Consider the following 15538-nt stretch of genomic DNA (forward strand, 5'->3'; position numbering starts at 1 on the left):
TCTCTATATGGAAAACTTCTATAGGACATAAAGAAATATAAGATCAAATTCTTGTCTTTAAGAACATTACCATCTATCTACCTATCTATGAAAATCCCAGAAAAGTTGTTATAACAAAGATAATAAATAGACTGGAAAATAGGATATTATTAATAACAACTTTGTGCAGTTTAGCAAGTGATTTCAGGCATTTTGAAATTTATAGTTATATAAGGAGACAGAAATGATTATATCTATTTTACAGATGAGAAAATTGAAGCTAGAAATAGCTAAGTGACTTGTCCAAAATCATATATCTACTAAGCAGCAGAACCAGAATTTGAACCCCTTTGTACTTTCTGCTTCCAGGTCCCTTTTTTATTTATTGTGCTATACTAGGATTAATTAATTATACTAGGATTACTATTAAGATTAATTATGCTATACTTGTATTAATTGTAAAATTGCAAAAAAAAACCCTCATCTACTATAAGAATTTAGAAGGGGAAAGGATCAGTGACTTGTTCAAAGGAAAAGTGGTAGTTATAAGGATTATCAGAGATTTAGAGAGTGCTAGTTTGCTTCCTGCTTTGAAAGATACAAACTACTGCTGAAAACAAAAACCAAACAAAAAAATCAAGACAGTTAAAAATAAAAGAGGGTAACTAAAATTGAGATATAATTTGACATCTTAAAAAATTAACAAATATTTTTCTAGTAGCATTTTTTTTGTGACTGTGAGTTGATAACAAATATCTAGCTTTCTTATATTATTGTGAACTGAATATTAAACATGGTAAAATCATGCCCATTGTTCCTTTTATCTTGTTGTTAAATTGGGATAGGCATTTACTTTATGAACTTAGAAAGCCATTTGAAATTTGATGCCCTGGTTTAAGTGGATCTTCTTGCTATTGTATTTACTGATATATTCACATTCTTTCAGTAAATATATTTGCTAAGTGCTTATTGTATGGCATTGTACTAGGCACAGTGAAGTATGAATATTCCCAAATCTGTACCTTAAAGGAGTTTACAATATGATTAATGACACAAAAAACAAACTGTGCCATGCATGTCATTTGACCTAGTAATATCATTATTGGTATGTATCCCCAAAGATATCAAAAATAAAAAAGGAAAAGAAATTATGTGTACAAAAATATCCATAGCAGCTCTTTTCTCAGAGCAAAGAATTGGAAATTGAGGGTATGTTCATGAATTGGAAAATTACTGAATAAATAACTATGTAATTATGATAGAATATTATTTTGCTATACGAAATGGTGAGCAGGATACTCTAAAAAACCCAAACTTTCAGAAAAAAAGATTTTATGAGCTGATGCAAAGTGAAATGCAATGTGTACAAAGTTAATAATAATATTGTAAGATGATCAGCTGTGAATGACATAACTGTTATCAGCAGTACAATGATTGAAGATAACTGAAGGACTTGTGATGAAAAATACTATTCCTACTTAAAGAGCTCATTATATCTAAATGCAGATTGAAACATACTTTTAACATTTTCTTTATTTTTCTTGATTTTTTTTTTTTTGTGTTTTCTTTCACAACATGACTACTATGATATTTTGGTATTCTGCATGACTGTGCATTAATAATCTATATTGAATTGCCCACAGTCCTGGTGAGTGGAGGATGGGGAAGAAGAAAGGGAAAGACTCTGTAACTCAAAGTTTTAAAAATGAATGTTGAAAATTGTTTTTTAAGTGTAACTGGGGAAAAATAAAATACTAAATGAATTGCAAAAAAGGACACAAAATCCAGATGGACAGAAATGTGAGTGAATGGAAGTTAACATTGTGCCAATTAGGCACCAGAGCTAAGAAACATAAGAAAAGGGGGTAATTTATACATATTTGATCTAGTCATTCTGTTATGCCACAGTTCTCTTTTATTGTCCTGACTCAGTTTCCCTAATTATCCTGACTCAGTCCTGCCTTGGTTTCCCTGCTTCTCAGTTCTGCACAACCTTCCCTCCCTCTTTATCAGAATACTTGATAGAACATCAGAATGTCTCTCCCCACCCCAAGCTATTAGAATATCAGATATTGTCTTATCAAGATGCCTCTCCCCATGTCTGGGGTGCCTCCCCCGTCATCCCCTCTCCAGAGGCTCACCCCACCCTGTCAAAATCCCATTCCTGCTCTCAGTACCCTGACTCCATCCCTGCCTCAGTCTACCCTCTTTGTCTGAGCCACGTGTATATATGTCATTGAGAACTCTGATTGTTGGCTGGATTCTTGGAGATGATAATCTCATTCAGCCCTAGAACCAAACATGGATCCATAGTCTCTAATCTCTTTCTTGCTCAGTTTCTCTCTGGCATTACAATTCTCATTCATATATCCAGTTATTTTAATGGCAAAGATTCACTTATTTGCTTTTGGTTTAATTTAATTGGTTTTTATAGAATCATAGATTTGGAGCTTGAAGAGAATTTTGTTGTTTAGTTATTTTAGTTGTGTCTGACTCTTTGTGACTCCATTTCGGATTTTCTTGATAAAGATACTGAATGGTTTGTCATTTTCTTCTCCAGTTTATTTTACAGATGAAGAAACTGAGGCAAATTGGATTAAGTGTCTTGCCCAGTGTCTCATAACTAATAAGTATCTGAGTTTTGAATACAGGGAGAGGAGTCTTCCTGATTCTAGGACTAGCACTCTGAACTATGGTGCCACCTTGCTACTCTTTAGAGAGACTTTGAAGGGACCTTTGAGATTACTCAAATCAATGCCCTCATATTACAGAGGAGGAAATGATTTCCATATTGAAATTGAAAAAACTTGGGCAAAGTCACATGTTTAGTAAGTAGAAGAGCAATTATTGGAACTCATACTCTTTCATTTCAGATTCACTCTTCTTTTCACTGTCACATGAAAAACTTTTTAAGTTCCAATGATGTGTGACTTGGATAGTTGAGGAGACATTAGACACTAGATAACAAAAATGGCCTCAGTGGGTTTCCTGAGCTGTATTGTTAGGAAAATATTGTGATTTTGGAAAGTGTATTAAGGCTGATTTGTAACACAGAATGAGAACACGAGTATACAAACTGAAACTGCTAGAAATTCAGACAGTGCACACCACCTGCAAATCACAAGATCTGTTCATAATGGTCTCAAGCTCAGCTACTCATCACAGGCCCTTCATTGAAGTTTCCATGGCAATGAAGAATTTCTTTTTTGCCTTCCTAATCAGAGCATTTGTAAATTAAAGTGTTGACTCACTTTCTGTATGTGAGGCTTCATTGTATTGATAGGGAAATGTTAAAGAAAGAGCAGCCATTCTAGTTTTGTGTCTTCTCTGCATGTGCAGAAATTTAATTATCCTGTTCTTTCAGCCTTCTTCTTTAGGACAAATTCTAGTGTTTGCCCTTAATTTGTATATAAATGTCTGCATGCTCAAAGGAGCAAACAACTCCCCCCCCCCTCCCCCCGCGGCCTCCCCCCCCCCCCCCGCCCACGCTTTCTTAAAACATATCTTCCAGTATTCTGATTTGAACTTTTATTTTTTTAAATCAGCAGTTTTGAATAGAAATTATTTTAAATTACTTTAGGAATTAAGCAAATTGATGATATTTGAGCTTCCCCCTCTTTTTAAAAAAACATATGTTTCAGTATCCTGATTTAAATTGTTATTTTTTAATCAGGTTTTGAATGCAATTTATTTTAAATTACATTAGGAAATGAGATAAAAGTGTTATTTTGTAACTCATATTAGTGATAGAAAACATAGTAGTGAAATAGTAAGGATTCAAAACTAGATAAAGCAAGAAAATTAATCCAGCTTCAAACACACCAAGCTCAGTATATCATCCTATGGCTGAATACATTTACAACAAATGCTAAAAACAATTTTGGGACTAGAATGGGAAAAAAAGGGACAGATAGGTGGGGGACAGAGTTCTGGGAATGGTCAGGAAGACCTGAGTTCAAATTTGCCCTTATATACTTATTAGCTCTATAACACTGGGCAATTAATTCACTTAACCTTGAGTACCTCAGTTTTTCTTATTTGTAAAACAAGATAGGGAAGGGAATGGCAAACCACTCCAGAATCTTTGCCAAGAAAAATCTTAATGATTCATAAAGAGTCAAACATGACTGAAAAATGACTAAACAAAACAATTAAATGGAAAAGAAGGTATGAAGACATGAAGGAGACATTTTGTACCCAGGTCCAGAGAAAAAGAATAAAGAATATGCATCTAATCATATTCAGATGTAAGTTTTTTCTTTTTCTTTTTCTTTCTTTCTTTCTTTCTTTCTTTCTTTCTTTCTTTCTTTCTTTCTTTCTTTCTTTCTTTCTTTCTTTCTTTCTAAATCTGGCCTCAGACACTTAACATGTACTAGCTCTGTGATCTTGGTCAAGTCATTTAATCCCAAAATAAATAAATATGAAGCACATAGTAGATCCATAATAAATGTTTGATTGATTGGCTGCAGAGAGGAGAATTAAGGAATGAAGTATATTTGGAAATTGTACACAGAGAGATTTCAGTTTGAGAGAGGAAAATCTTAAGAACTGTATAAAATTGGGATGAGATATATCTTGAAACATAATTAGTTCTCTGTCACTGGCATAGTCAAGTAGAGGCTGATAATTTCTTTTAGGGAATTTTTAAAGATTCTATCTCCCTATGCTTTACAAGACATACATAAAGTGGACCCTAAGTGGTTTAATATCCCTGTTGATCACCATGAAGTCTTGACCCTTTCTCTTTCCAAGTTGGCTGCTAAGGCCCGCCTTAAGCAACTGTTCTCCTTATCATATTGGTGATGGGTTGAGTGAGTATTCCCGATTTATTTGTAGCCTTATTTGTCTCAGAACTAACGTTCTTAATAGCATACAGCATATTACATATGTGTAACTATAACATTATAATATAATAAGGTTACTACCATGCTCAGAGACAGGAATATTTGTAAAAGAGTTTCTTATTTAGAGGATTGAACTTCTTGACCCCTGCAACTTAGATATTTTGTGATTCTGGGAAAATGAATATTACCTTACCCTATTTCCATCCTTGTGAGTAAAGTATTTAAAATTTAAAAATTTTTTATTATTGTGTAATACTGGGCAAATCACTTAACCTCAATTGTTTCAGAAAAAGAAAGAAAAATCTTTATTATTATTATTTTTGTTGTTATCTAATACTGTTGGTACTTATTATTTATTGTTAGTATTATATTGTTCTATTTCCTAAGACAGACTATATGAATCAAGTAAGGGTAAATAACTTAGATAAGGAAATATATCTCCTATTTTGAATCTTTTCAGTTTTGTGCAATTACAAAATGGCCTGAGAAATTGCCAAGCTAGCAATCTTCCTTCCATCGGATAAAAAGCCCAGATAGTTAAAGATGGAGACAGTAGCTGAGAGTTGGTGTTAAACTATTCAATGAAAGTTTAGAAATAGGGACCAAATATGTGATTTTTTTGGTATGGGACATCCCAAAAGGGAAACTTCCTCTAATTCCTCTAATGTAGGTTCTCACATTTTCTTCAGAATTTAGAGTTTTAAGAGTTTAAAGAGTTAAAGAGTTTTGGAGAGAAGTTTAGAGCAATAGTGTCAAACTCAATGGGAGTTTCCAAGTCATGCATAAGGAATGTTAGTGCTGCATATTTATTTAGAAAACAACACATTAACATTATTTATAAAGTGTTGTATTTTTATTAATTTTTTTTTTTTTGCAAAGTAAAAAGGGGTGAAGTAATCTGTCCATACAGTAAAAGTCAGATATTGAGGGTGGATTTGAGCTCAGGTTGTTCTGATTCTGAGGTGGGTACTTTAACCTCAAGCCACCTAACTGCCCCCATTCATTTTGATAACTATTTATCAATTATATTTTAATCTAGTTCTTGATCACATCATGAAGTATTGTAGCTCTGTGTTTGACATTCCTGACCTGGCTCACAAAGAAGTTAGGTTAGCTACTCAAGGATTTGACTACAGATCATCTTCACTACTAGGTCTCACTGCCTTTCTATTAAGTGTAAATGAATTAAAATTAAAATTATCTCACTATTTTCTAAATAACCTTCATAACCAAAAGTGGTTAACTGGTGTTTTACTAGCTATTCTTGCTGCTTTTATCACCCCATCCTCCTTCTTAGGCCACAAGGACTGCTAAGCTTACAAACAAATTGCTACTCAGCTACTTTCATCAAAAGAGTTAATAAAATCTACATTTTCTGCCTCACCGGGTCATTGTGAGAAAAGTGTAGTATAATTTTAAAAAATTTAGACCAGTTTCAGTATAATTTTTGTCAAGTTTGTGTGATTGTCACTGAGTCACCGAACTTATCAGTTTCATCTTCTCAAATATGAAACCCTCAGTGTCTTCATCTGTAAAATGATTTGATAGATAATCCTGATTTTGGTGATAGTTAACAAGAATTGAAATGACCAGAATATGGGTAGCAGAAAGGAAGAGGAATGGTAGCATGAAGCCTAGGTAATTCACATATAATAGATAATCAGCAATATATGGCATCAACTTTCCCCTTATGGTTCAATGCAAGCTTTTCCACAGAGACATTTGGACATTTGGAGAACATTGTTTAGAGATACTACTGTTTTCTCTTTTGCACCAGAAGAGTTAAATCATACTACCTTGGTGTGAATCTTGAGGAGCATTTCTTTACTATAATTTGGGAAATTGGATCATATATGAAAGTGATTTGATTTTCTCAGAATTCCGCAGGGTGATGAAAGAAAATCCATATTTTTTAAAGTTTATTGTAAAGTGTTTTTTTTTTTCCTAGCATGGTTTCTAGCTCATTTCTATTTCTGAAAGTATAGTGCTTACCCCATTTTTCCTTGGGAAAAATCTTTCAGTTGGACAAATTCTATAGTCAAGTGTCTAATAATTTTGTCTAATAATTTTAACATCTACATTTTGCTTAATTTTATTCCATTTTCTTTTACAAATTTCTTCTAACAGCTCCACTCTGAAACTTTGCAAATCCAGCTTAATATGAGAAAAACAAAAACAAAAACTTCCTAACACTTAGAGCAATCCAAAAGAAGAATGGCTTGCACCTTAATAGAGTGTGTATTCAATCCAATATTATTAAACACTTATTATGTGGCACTGTAGATATGACAAGCATTCATCATGGGCCAAGCTTTGCTATGCACTTCAGAATGTCTCATTTGATCCTCATAACTCTGGGAGGTAGTTACTATTATTTCTCTCCATTTTATAGTAAGGACCCTGGGACAAACAGAGGTTAACTTACTTGCCGAGGTTGCCAGAGTTAGTAACTATCTAAGGCTAGTTTTGAACTCAAATCTTTCTGCAGGACTGGTGATCTATCCATTTATCACCTTGGACTATGGAAATAATTCTCACTTTCAAAGAGCTAGATGAACTCTGTTATGTTGTAGAGGGGATTTCCTATACAGGAATCGGATGGCAAAATTACCTTTATGGTCTCTTCCAGTCCGTTGTCTCCTCTACACCTGAAATTCTATGTTTTAAGAACAATTGACTTGTAGCTTTAGTCCCATGGTTACAGTTTCTTTCTGGAACCCAGTATAGACTTTTACTTTATTTTTAATTCCCTGTTCCTTCCTCGACTAAGACTCTATGGTTCAGTTACTGTTAGTTTTCAGAAAAAAAACTGCTGCTTAGGGGATTCACTGCTATTCTTCATTGAAATGAAGACAACCTCTATCCTGTTTCTGCTTGTACTTCTTACCAGCTGTACTGCTTGAGCACCCACCCTTTTGTGTCTCTACTTCCCATTTATAAGATATGAGCAATACCTGATTTCACCTAATTGCTCCTATGTGGGTGGAGTGGGAACTAAAACTTAAGTCACATTGATAATTTTGTTAAAGGCTCTTCCTCCTCCCTTCTTTCTCTTTCTGTCTCTGTCTCTCTCCTTCCCCTTTATGTGTTCTCTCTCTCTGTCTTTCTCTCTCTCTCTCTCTCTCTCTCTCTCTCTCTCTCTCTCTCTCTCTCTCTCTCTCTCTCTCTCTCAGAAGTAGAAAGAGAAAATTTCAAAAAAATTACCTTCCTTTCTCCAAGTACTTTAATAAATATGTTGCCTTGAAAGAAGTATTAAATGAGAATTCACTTTTGTTCAACAAACATGTATTAATCTCCTCTGTATACAAAGTACTATAGCACACTGTGCGAGACAGAAATTAATAAGGTTATCAATGTGGGCTGGGCTCTCTCTTGATGTATCTAGAAAAAAAAAATCTTTCCTAAAGAGGTTATTCATGAACTGATGGGATGTGAGGAGGAAGGAGGGAGGAAAGAAAGAAAGGAAGGAATAAAGGAAAAAAGTAAAGAAGTAGAAACATTGTCCAATTGGAGCTATCCCCAGTAAGACAGCTACTACTACACACAGATTGTTCATCCAGTGATATTAGAAGGGTGATGTCTTGACTAGCAAGTGAATTGGACATAGGCAGGGCTGGGCAAAGTCATAAGTCTCACTCTGTCCTCCAGAATCATCTGAGCCCAGTGGCAAGACATAGAGATGACCCCAGATGCAAAATGAAGATAATAATAGCACCTAACTCCTCGCATTGGGATCTTTGATTATCTAGACTTTCTTCATACTTGTTTAAAATGTAATGAGCTTGTTTTAACCTATATCTTCTTTATGCTTCTACATTACTCTCTGAGGAACATTCTTTTTTTTTTCCTGAGGCAATTTGGATGAAGTGACTTGCCTAGGTCACATAGCTAGAAAATGTTAAGTGTCTGAGGCCAGATTTGAACTCTGGTCCTTCTGACTTCAGAACTGGTGCTCTATCCACTACACCACCTAGCTGCCCCAGGAACATTCACTTTTAACTCTGCAAATGTTGCAGTGTTTCATGACTGGCAAGAATATTACCCCAATGGTAGAGTATTATAAAAAACCAGACATACCCTTACAGTTTTAAATGATGTCTGACAGTTGGATGTCCTATTGGTGCGATTATAACTAAAATTCTGTCTATGCTTTTTAAAAATTACTTTAGTTTAAAAGTAGTTACCAATAATGAAAATAGGCTTCTATTTCTGTATTCTTTCAAGAATCAGCTTAAATCCTACTTTCTGTGAAAGGCTTTTCCTTGTCTCCCCATCTACTAATGCATCCCCTCTAAGATTACTTTCCACTTAACTTTCTACTTAGTTAATATACATGCAATTTTCCCCTTTAGAATATGGTCTTCTTGAACTATGTTTTTGCTCCCCCTCTCTCCCAAGTGCTTAGCATCATGTCTGGCACATATAATTAAGTGATTAAGTAAATGATATTTACTTATTGAATGAATGACCAACTAGCTACTAAAAGTATCTTTTTTTTTTGACATGCCAAGACTAAAAGGCTTTTCAACAGCCAAGGGCCAGAGTTTTAAATTGGTCATTTTATTTACTTTGAAGATAGATATAATTTCATACTTTTATAATTCACTTGAAGAATCTTAGCAGAGATTTTAATATTTTGATCCTCACATGTCATAGTAACTTTGTTGTAGCTTCTATTGCTTTTTTAATGTTGTTTGCTGCCTCATAGCTTTTAAGGGAATTTTCATTATTTTGGCTATTTACTTACCAAAAGTTCCCTGTGGTATTAGTGCACTTAAGACTATACCAACAGCTAGAGAGTATTTTTAAATCTCACATTGGAGCAATTGAGTAGTAAAAGCCAACAGCATATACAGGCACATGAATGTGCACTCACGCGTATGCACACACACTCACACACACACACACACACACACACACACACACACTTGTCCTTAGCACCTAGAGCTCTATTTCTCAGTTTTGTAATCCTGAATCATTTTCCCTTACTCCTCACATACACACACACACACACACACACACACACACACACACAGGACTGGTATCTCATAAGTGATGATTGGACAATTGATCCCATCAATATGAGCACAGCTTCATTTCTCTGGTATATGAACACCCCATGGAAGACTGATCTTGTAGGGATTCTGCTTACATGTGCCTCAAAGATCTTCTTTATCTGATCTAGCAATATGTATTTAAAGTGAGGGTTTTTGTTTAAATTTTCTGGCTTATTGAAAACTTGTGCTTTCCTAGAAAAGAATATGATCACAGTATGTTTTGCTTGCATTCTGAAAAATCCAAAGCGATTTTTCCAATGCCAAAGGATTTTTCCTATGCCAAAGGATTTAGCTTATGCTAAACTGTGAATGTGTGTCTTATTTTTGGAAGAAGTTCTTAACCTGGGATTCAAATAACTGTTTAAAATATTTTAATATGGATTTCTATATATTGATTTCCTTTATAATCTTATGTATTTTATTTTGCACATTCAAAAACATTTTACTGGTATAGTTTCTATGTTTTACCAGACTGAAAAAGGGTCAATAACACAAAAACAAAGATTAAAAGCCCCTGCTATAAAGCATCCCAAGCCATTCCCCAAATGTTTACTTGGACAAATATTAATCACAGTAGAAAAGAATTTGTCAATTATCCAATCTTCTTTGTTATAATTACACATGGCAACATAAAGAGTGGAAGGAAAACTGACTGGAAAATTAACAATATAAATGAACACTGATAGTATGGCTTACAATTGTGGGGATCAGACTTCTCTTTCTATACATTCTTCCTTTAACTGAGCAAAAAGTAGGTCGGGGCTGGTACCATCTCCTGATTTTCAGGGGCTATTATCCTGCTGTCCCATTATTTCAGAGAGCTAATGGAAAGGAAAAGGATCTTGGCATGTAAATATCAGACAAAACTTGCTCCTGTGAATTGTACTACTGGCATATCATAAAAGATAGGTTCTTGTTTTCTAAGTTTCTTTTCCCAGAAGTCTACAAAACCAAATTCAAAAAGATATTGCCAAAGTAGTGAATTATGAAGCAGGATCAGTTCAAGTCTTCCTTTTTTATAGCAATGCTCACAATTTGCATGGCTTTTAAAAAATTCTCTTATTCTGAACTTAAGAAATAAAATAAGCATTTCCATAACATTTTAGAATAGAAAAAATGATGACTGTATATGAAACTGCAAGTTTATTGTGTACAGCTTGCTATTTTAAATACATAACATTTCAAAAAATATATAATAAAGATATTACATATCTTTTTGTTTTTCTTTTTTCTCTTCTCTCACTCCCACTCTAAAGATGCCTATCATTAAAAGCAAATATGTGTATATATATATATATATATTAGTCAAAATGACTTAGTCACCCAAAGTTGTTCTTAAAACAATGATGTTACTGTATACAATGTCTTGTTTCTTGTTTTGTTCTTCATTATTTCATGCAAGTCTAGCCGTGTTTTTATTTTATTTTTTAAATTAAAAAATTAATGTTTTTATTTTTACCAGTTACATGTAAAACTTTTTTTGCATTTGTTTTTAAAACTTTAAGTTCCAAAGGTAATGACAAATGTTGGAAGGATGTGGAAAAACTGGGACACTAATATATTGCTGGTGGAGTTGTGAATTTATCGAAGCAAAGAGCTATCAAACTGTGATATGTGCTCTCAACCAATAGTATCTGTTTTGGGTCTGTATCCCAAAAAGATCATATAAAAGGGAAAAGGACCAACATATGCAAAAATGTTTGTAGCAGCCCTTTTTGTAGTGTCAAGGAATTAGAAACTGAATGGGTGCCCATCAAATGGAGAATAGTTGAGTACTAAGTTATGGTTATGAGTGTTATGGAATATTATTGTTCTGTAAGAAATGATCAGCAAGATGATTTCAGAAATGCCTGGAGAGACTTGCATGCAATGATGCTAAGTTATTTGAGTAGAACCAAGAGAACATTGTATACAGCAACAAAAAGAATATTCAGTCATCAGTTCTGATGGAGATGACTCTTCAACAGTGAGATAAGTCAAGCCAATTCCAATAGACTTGTGATGAAGAGAGCCATCCACATCCAGAAATAGGACAATGGAGGCTGAATGTAGATCACAACATAGTATTTTCAACTTTTTTGTTGTTTGCTTGATTTTTGTTTTATTTCTCATTTCTTCCCCTTTTTGATCTGACTTTTCATATGCAACATGATAATTGTGGAAATATGTATAGAAGAATTGCACATGTTTAACATATATTTGATCCCTTGCTATCTAGGGGAGGGGTTGGAGGAAATGAGGGATAAAAAATTTGAACACAAGGTTTTGCGAAGGTGAATGTTGAAAACAAAAACAAAAACCAAAAACATGTACTTTGAAAACAAAAAGCTATTGCTAAAATAATAACAACAAAAACTTTAAGTTTCAGATTCTCTCCCTTCCTGAAGGCCAAAGAGGGTAAGTGATTTACCCAAGATCATATAGATTTAAAAAAAAAAAAACAAGCTAAGATTCATGCTTGGGTCTACTGGCTCCAAATAGAGAAAGGTGTAATAGATTGGAAACCAAGACACTTGTTTTAATCCATGGATTCTTAATTGAGGATTTATTTTAGCAAATGCATTTCAATGTTTCCAATGTAATCTTATATTTTTAATTTAAAAACATTATTGTGAGCAGTAGTCTATAACTTTCAACAAATTGCCAAAGAATCCATTACCAAAAAAAGAAAGCTACGAACTCCATGTCTGCCATTAATTTTCAGGATGACTTTTAATACATCACTTAATTTACCTTAGCCTTTCCTTCCCTGTTTATTTATAAAGTAGAGTTGAAGCTCTTTATAGCCTAATATTAAATAATTCTATAATTAAGTAAGCATTTTTCTACAATGGAGATTTGACTAAAACTTCGGCACCATGGACAGTGCTGTGATGGGAGCAATTGCAGCTTTGTTCCAGGACACATTCACTTAGAGAGTACACAAGTTTGAGATGATGCTTTTATTAGACTTTTTGAAAGAGTCCAAGAACTGGCAGATGTGCTAGACCTTCATGAGGCCAGAGAGAAAGATTTTGTGATGGGAATGAGAGTGTTTACAAATTGAAGGAGAAGGCCAAGTAATACAAGGGATAGTGGCTTTGGCTCAGAGGAGGGGTCCCAGTCTGAATGTAGAAGTGCTCTAACAGTGTGGACCAGGATGGAGATGAGCCTGAGCCCCAGAACTCTGTTGAAGATTGCATTCTCTTTGTGAATGGTATCCATGAGGAGATCACCAAAGAAGACAGAAGACATACACGACAAGTTTGTGGAATATGGGGAAATCAAGAATATTCTCCTCAACCTGGATCAAGGCACAGGGTAGCTCAAAAGGTATACACTAGTTGAATATAAATCATACAAGGAGATTCATGTTGCCATGGAGGAACTCAATGATCAGGATATGATGGGGCAATCAATAAGTGTGGATTAGTATTTAGCTTGAGCACCATCCAAAGACAAAAGGAGAGGTAACCAAAGATGGAGAAGGAGTCCAGACCAGAGATGTCACTGAGTGCACTGCTCAGAAATCATTCTCTTCAGAGCAACATTTTGACTATATTCAGCCTTCAAGAAAAGAGACTGGGATGGGAATCTGATTTATTCTCTCACCTCCTTAAGTATTGATTTTCCATTGTGAAGAAGGTTTAGTTTTTCTTTTCTTTCTTTCTTTAAAGAGGACTTTAAAAATTGCTACATTGGTAGTCTTTATCACCCAATAATAAGAATAATTTATAGAATTAGGCATTACTAAGTCCTTCTCCTGACTCAGGGGTTGAGCTCCAGATGAATGGTTTCCAGTCCATTCCTGTTGTATTTCCTCTCAAGATGGTCTCCCCAGCAATGGAGAGAAAAAAAATCTCATAGTTTTTGGTGTCTCTATCTCATTCCACTAAAGTTAGTGCTGGATTCTTTTCCAAGTGGAGAGTAGAGTCTGAGCTTTTCTGATTGTTTAACTGAATTTATTTCAATTGACCCTTATATTATCTTCACATCACAATTAACTAGCATTTGTATAGTACTTTTTAGAGTGAAAGATGCTTTGCAAATATTCTCTCTTTTTAACCTCTTTGCAACTATGGAATGTAGGTGCAATTATTATTCCCATTTTACAAATGGGAAAACAGAACTAAATGCCCAGGGTCACATAAGGCAGAATTTGAAGTCCTGATTCCATGTTTAGTGCATTACTGACTGACTACCTCATAAATTATAAAGATGATATGAGAGTATGTTTCATTCGGCTTTTTTTCAATACATTTTGTGTTGTTTGTCCTGGGCACGAAATTGCTAATTATAGCTCTGACTATAGGGAACTTTATATATTGTTATCACTAAACAAAATATATGTATTTGGTTAGGGAAGCACTTAACAATGCCTAGGATTATTTTTGTGACTCATTTACCAGGAAGCCTCATGTGAATCTTGTTGCTATTCATACTTTTCAAGTTTGATGAGTAATATTCTCTTAATATCTTTAAGTTAAGGACATTAAATGTTCATGGTACCTGAACTGGAAAATATGTTATGTAACTTAAAGACTTTAAAAAGTAAGCATTGTGAGTAGTTTAGTGTTTTTAATGACAGGTATAATAATAAAGCTAATTTTGACATTTGAAAATTTTTAAAGAAAATCCTCAAGGTTGGAAACAAACAAATATTGTCATGATTTTGAGAAAAAAAGAGGGAGAAGATAAGTTATTAAGAGCATAGGTTGGTGAACTTGACTTGGATTCCTAGAAAAAATCTAGAATTATTAGAAGTATACTTTGTGAGGACTTTAGAAAAAGAAGACAGTCTGATATTAAGATATTATGCTAGTTCCACTCATATCATCATCATCATCATTGTCATCATCATTTTTATTTTAAATTTGGCAACAGGACTACTTATTGGAAGATAAGAGGTATTCTGCAGAAAGAATGTACTGGAATTTGAGTAAAAGCCTTGATTTATTCTGTCATATGAAGACTCATTCCTTTGACATATAGTTGACTAATCTATCCTATAGTTGTAGAGAGCTGTCTTTGATTCCAGGAGTTCAAAAGACTTGTGTAAGAACAGATGCTTATATGTGTCAGAGCCAGAGATTGAACTAGATCTTTGGGATTCTGATGATGACTTTCAATCCTGTATAGGAGTGGTGTAAAATTCAAATAGAGATCTCTGTGAGCTGTAGATTGATTTGGAAAGCCGTAAATTGACAATACATGACATCTCTTATATTTATTTAATAAAACATTTTCTAAATACATTTTAATCTGATTTGGGCCCAGCTACTCTGCTATGTACCACATAGTGTTTTTCTTTTTGGTGATCTGAAATTCCACTACTTAGAAATTTATTAGACTTTTATAACCATTTAAATGCTTCAGGTTGAGGAAGGGGTAGAATAGCCAGACTGAGGGTGACTGTATAAAAAGATTATGGTTATTTTATATTATACTTAGGACAGCTAGGTGAGTACAGTGGATAGAACTCCCAGTCTAGAGGCAGGAAGACTTAAATTCAAATCTAGCTTTGGACATTTACTAGCTATGGGGCATTATTTGCCTCCTTTCCCTCAACGTTTAAATTAGATTATTAATAGCATCTAACTCTTAAAGTTATTGTGAAGATCAAATGAAATAATAATTACAAAATGCTTTGCACAGTGCCTGGCATTTAATTATTATATA

General features: G+C 34.0%; 1 protein-coding gene and 1 pseudogene across 1 annotated transcript in view; both read left to right on the forward strand.

Annotated features, from left to right (window-relative positions):
• The window catches only part of SYT16 (synaptotagmin 16), a 209373-nt gene that overhangs the window by 130339 nt on the left and 63496 nt on the right, over positions 1-15538 (forward strand). The window lies entirely within an intron of this gene.
• LOC127552281 (RNA-binding protein 8A-like) lies at positions 12739-13373 on the forward strand (annotated as a pseudogene).

Source organism: Antechinus flavipes, chromosome 2 (genome assembly GCF_016432865.1).
Source record: "Antechinus flavipes isolate AdamAnt ecotype Samford, QLD, Australia chromosome 2, AdamAnt_v2, whole genome shotgun sequence".
NCBI classification, from domain to species: Eukaryota; Metazoa; Chordata; class Mammalia; order Dasyuromorphia; family Dasyuridae; genus Antechinus; species Antechinus flavipes.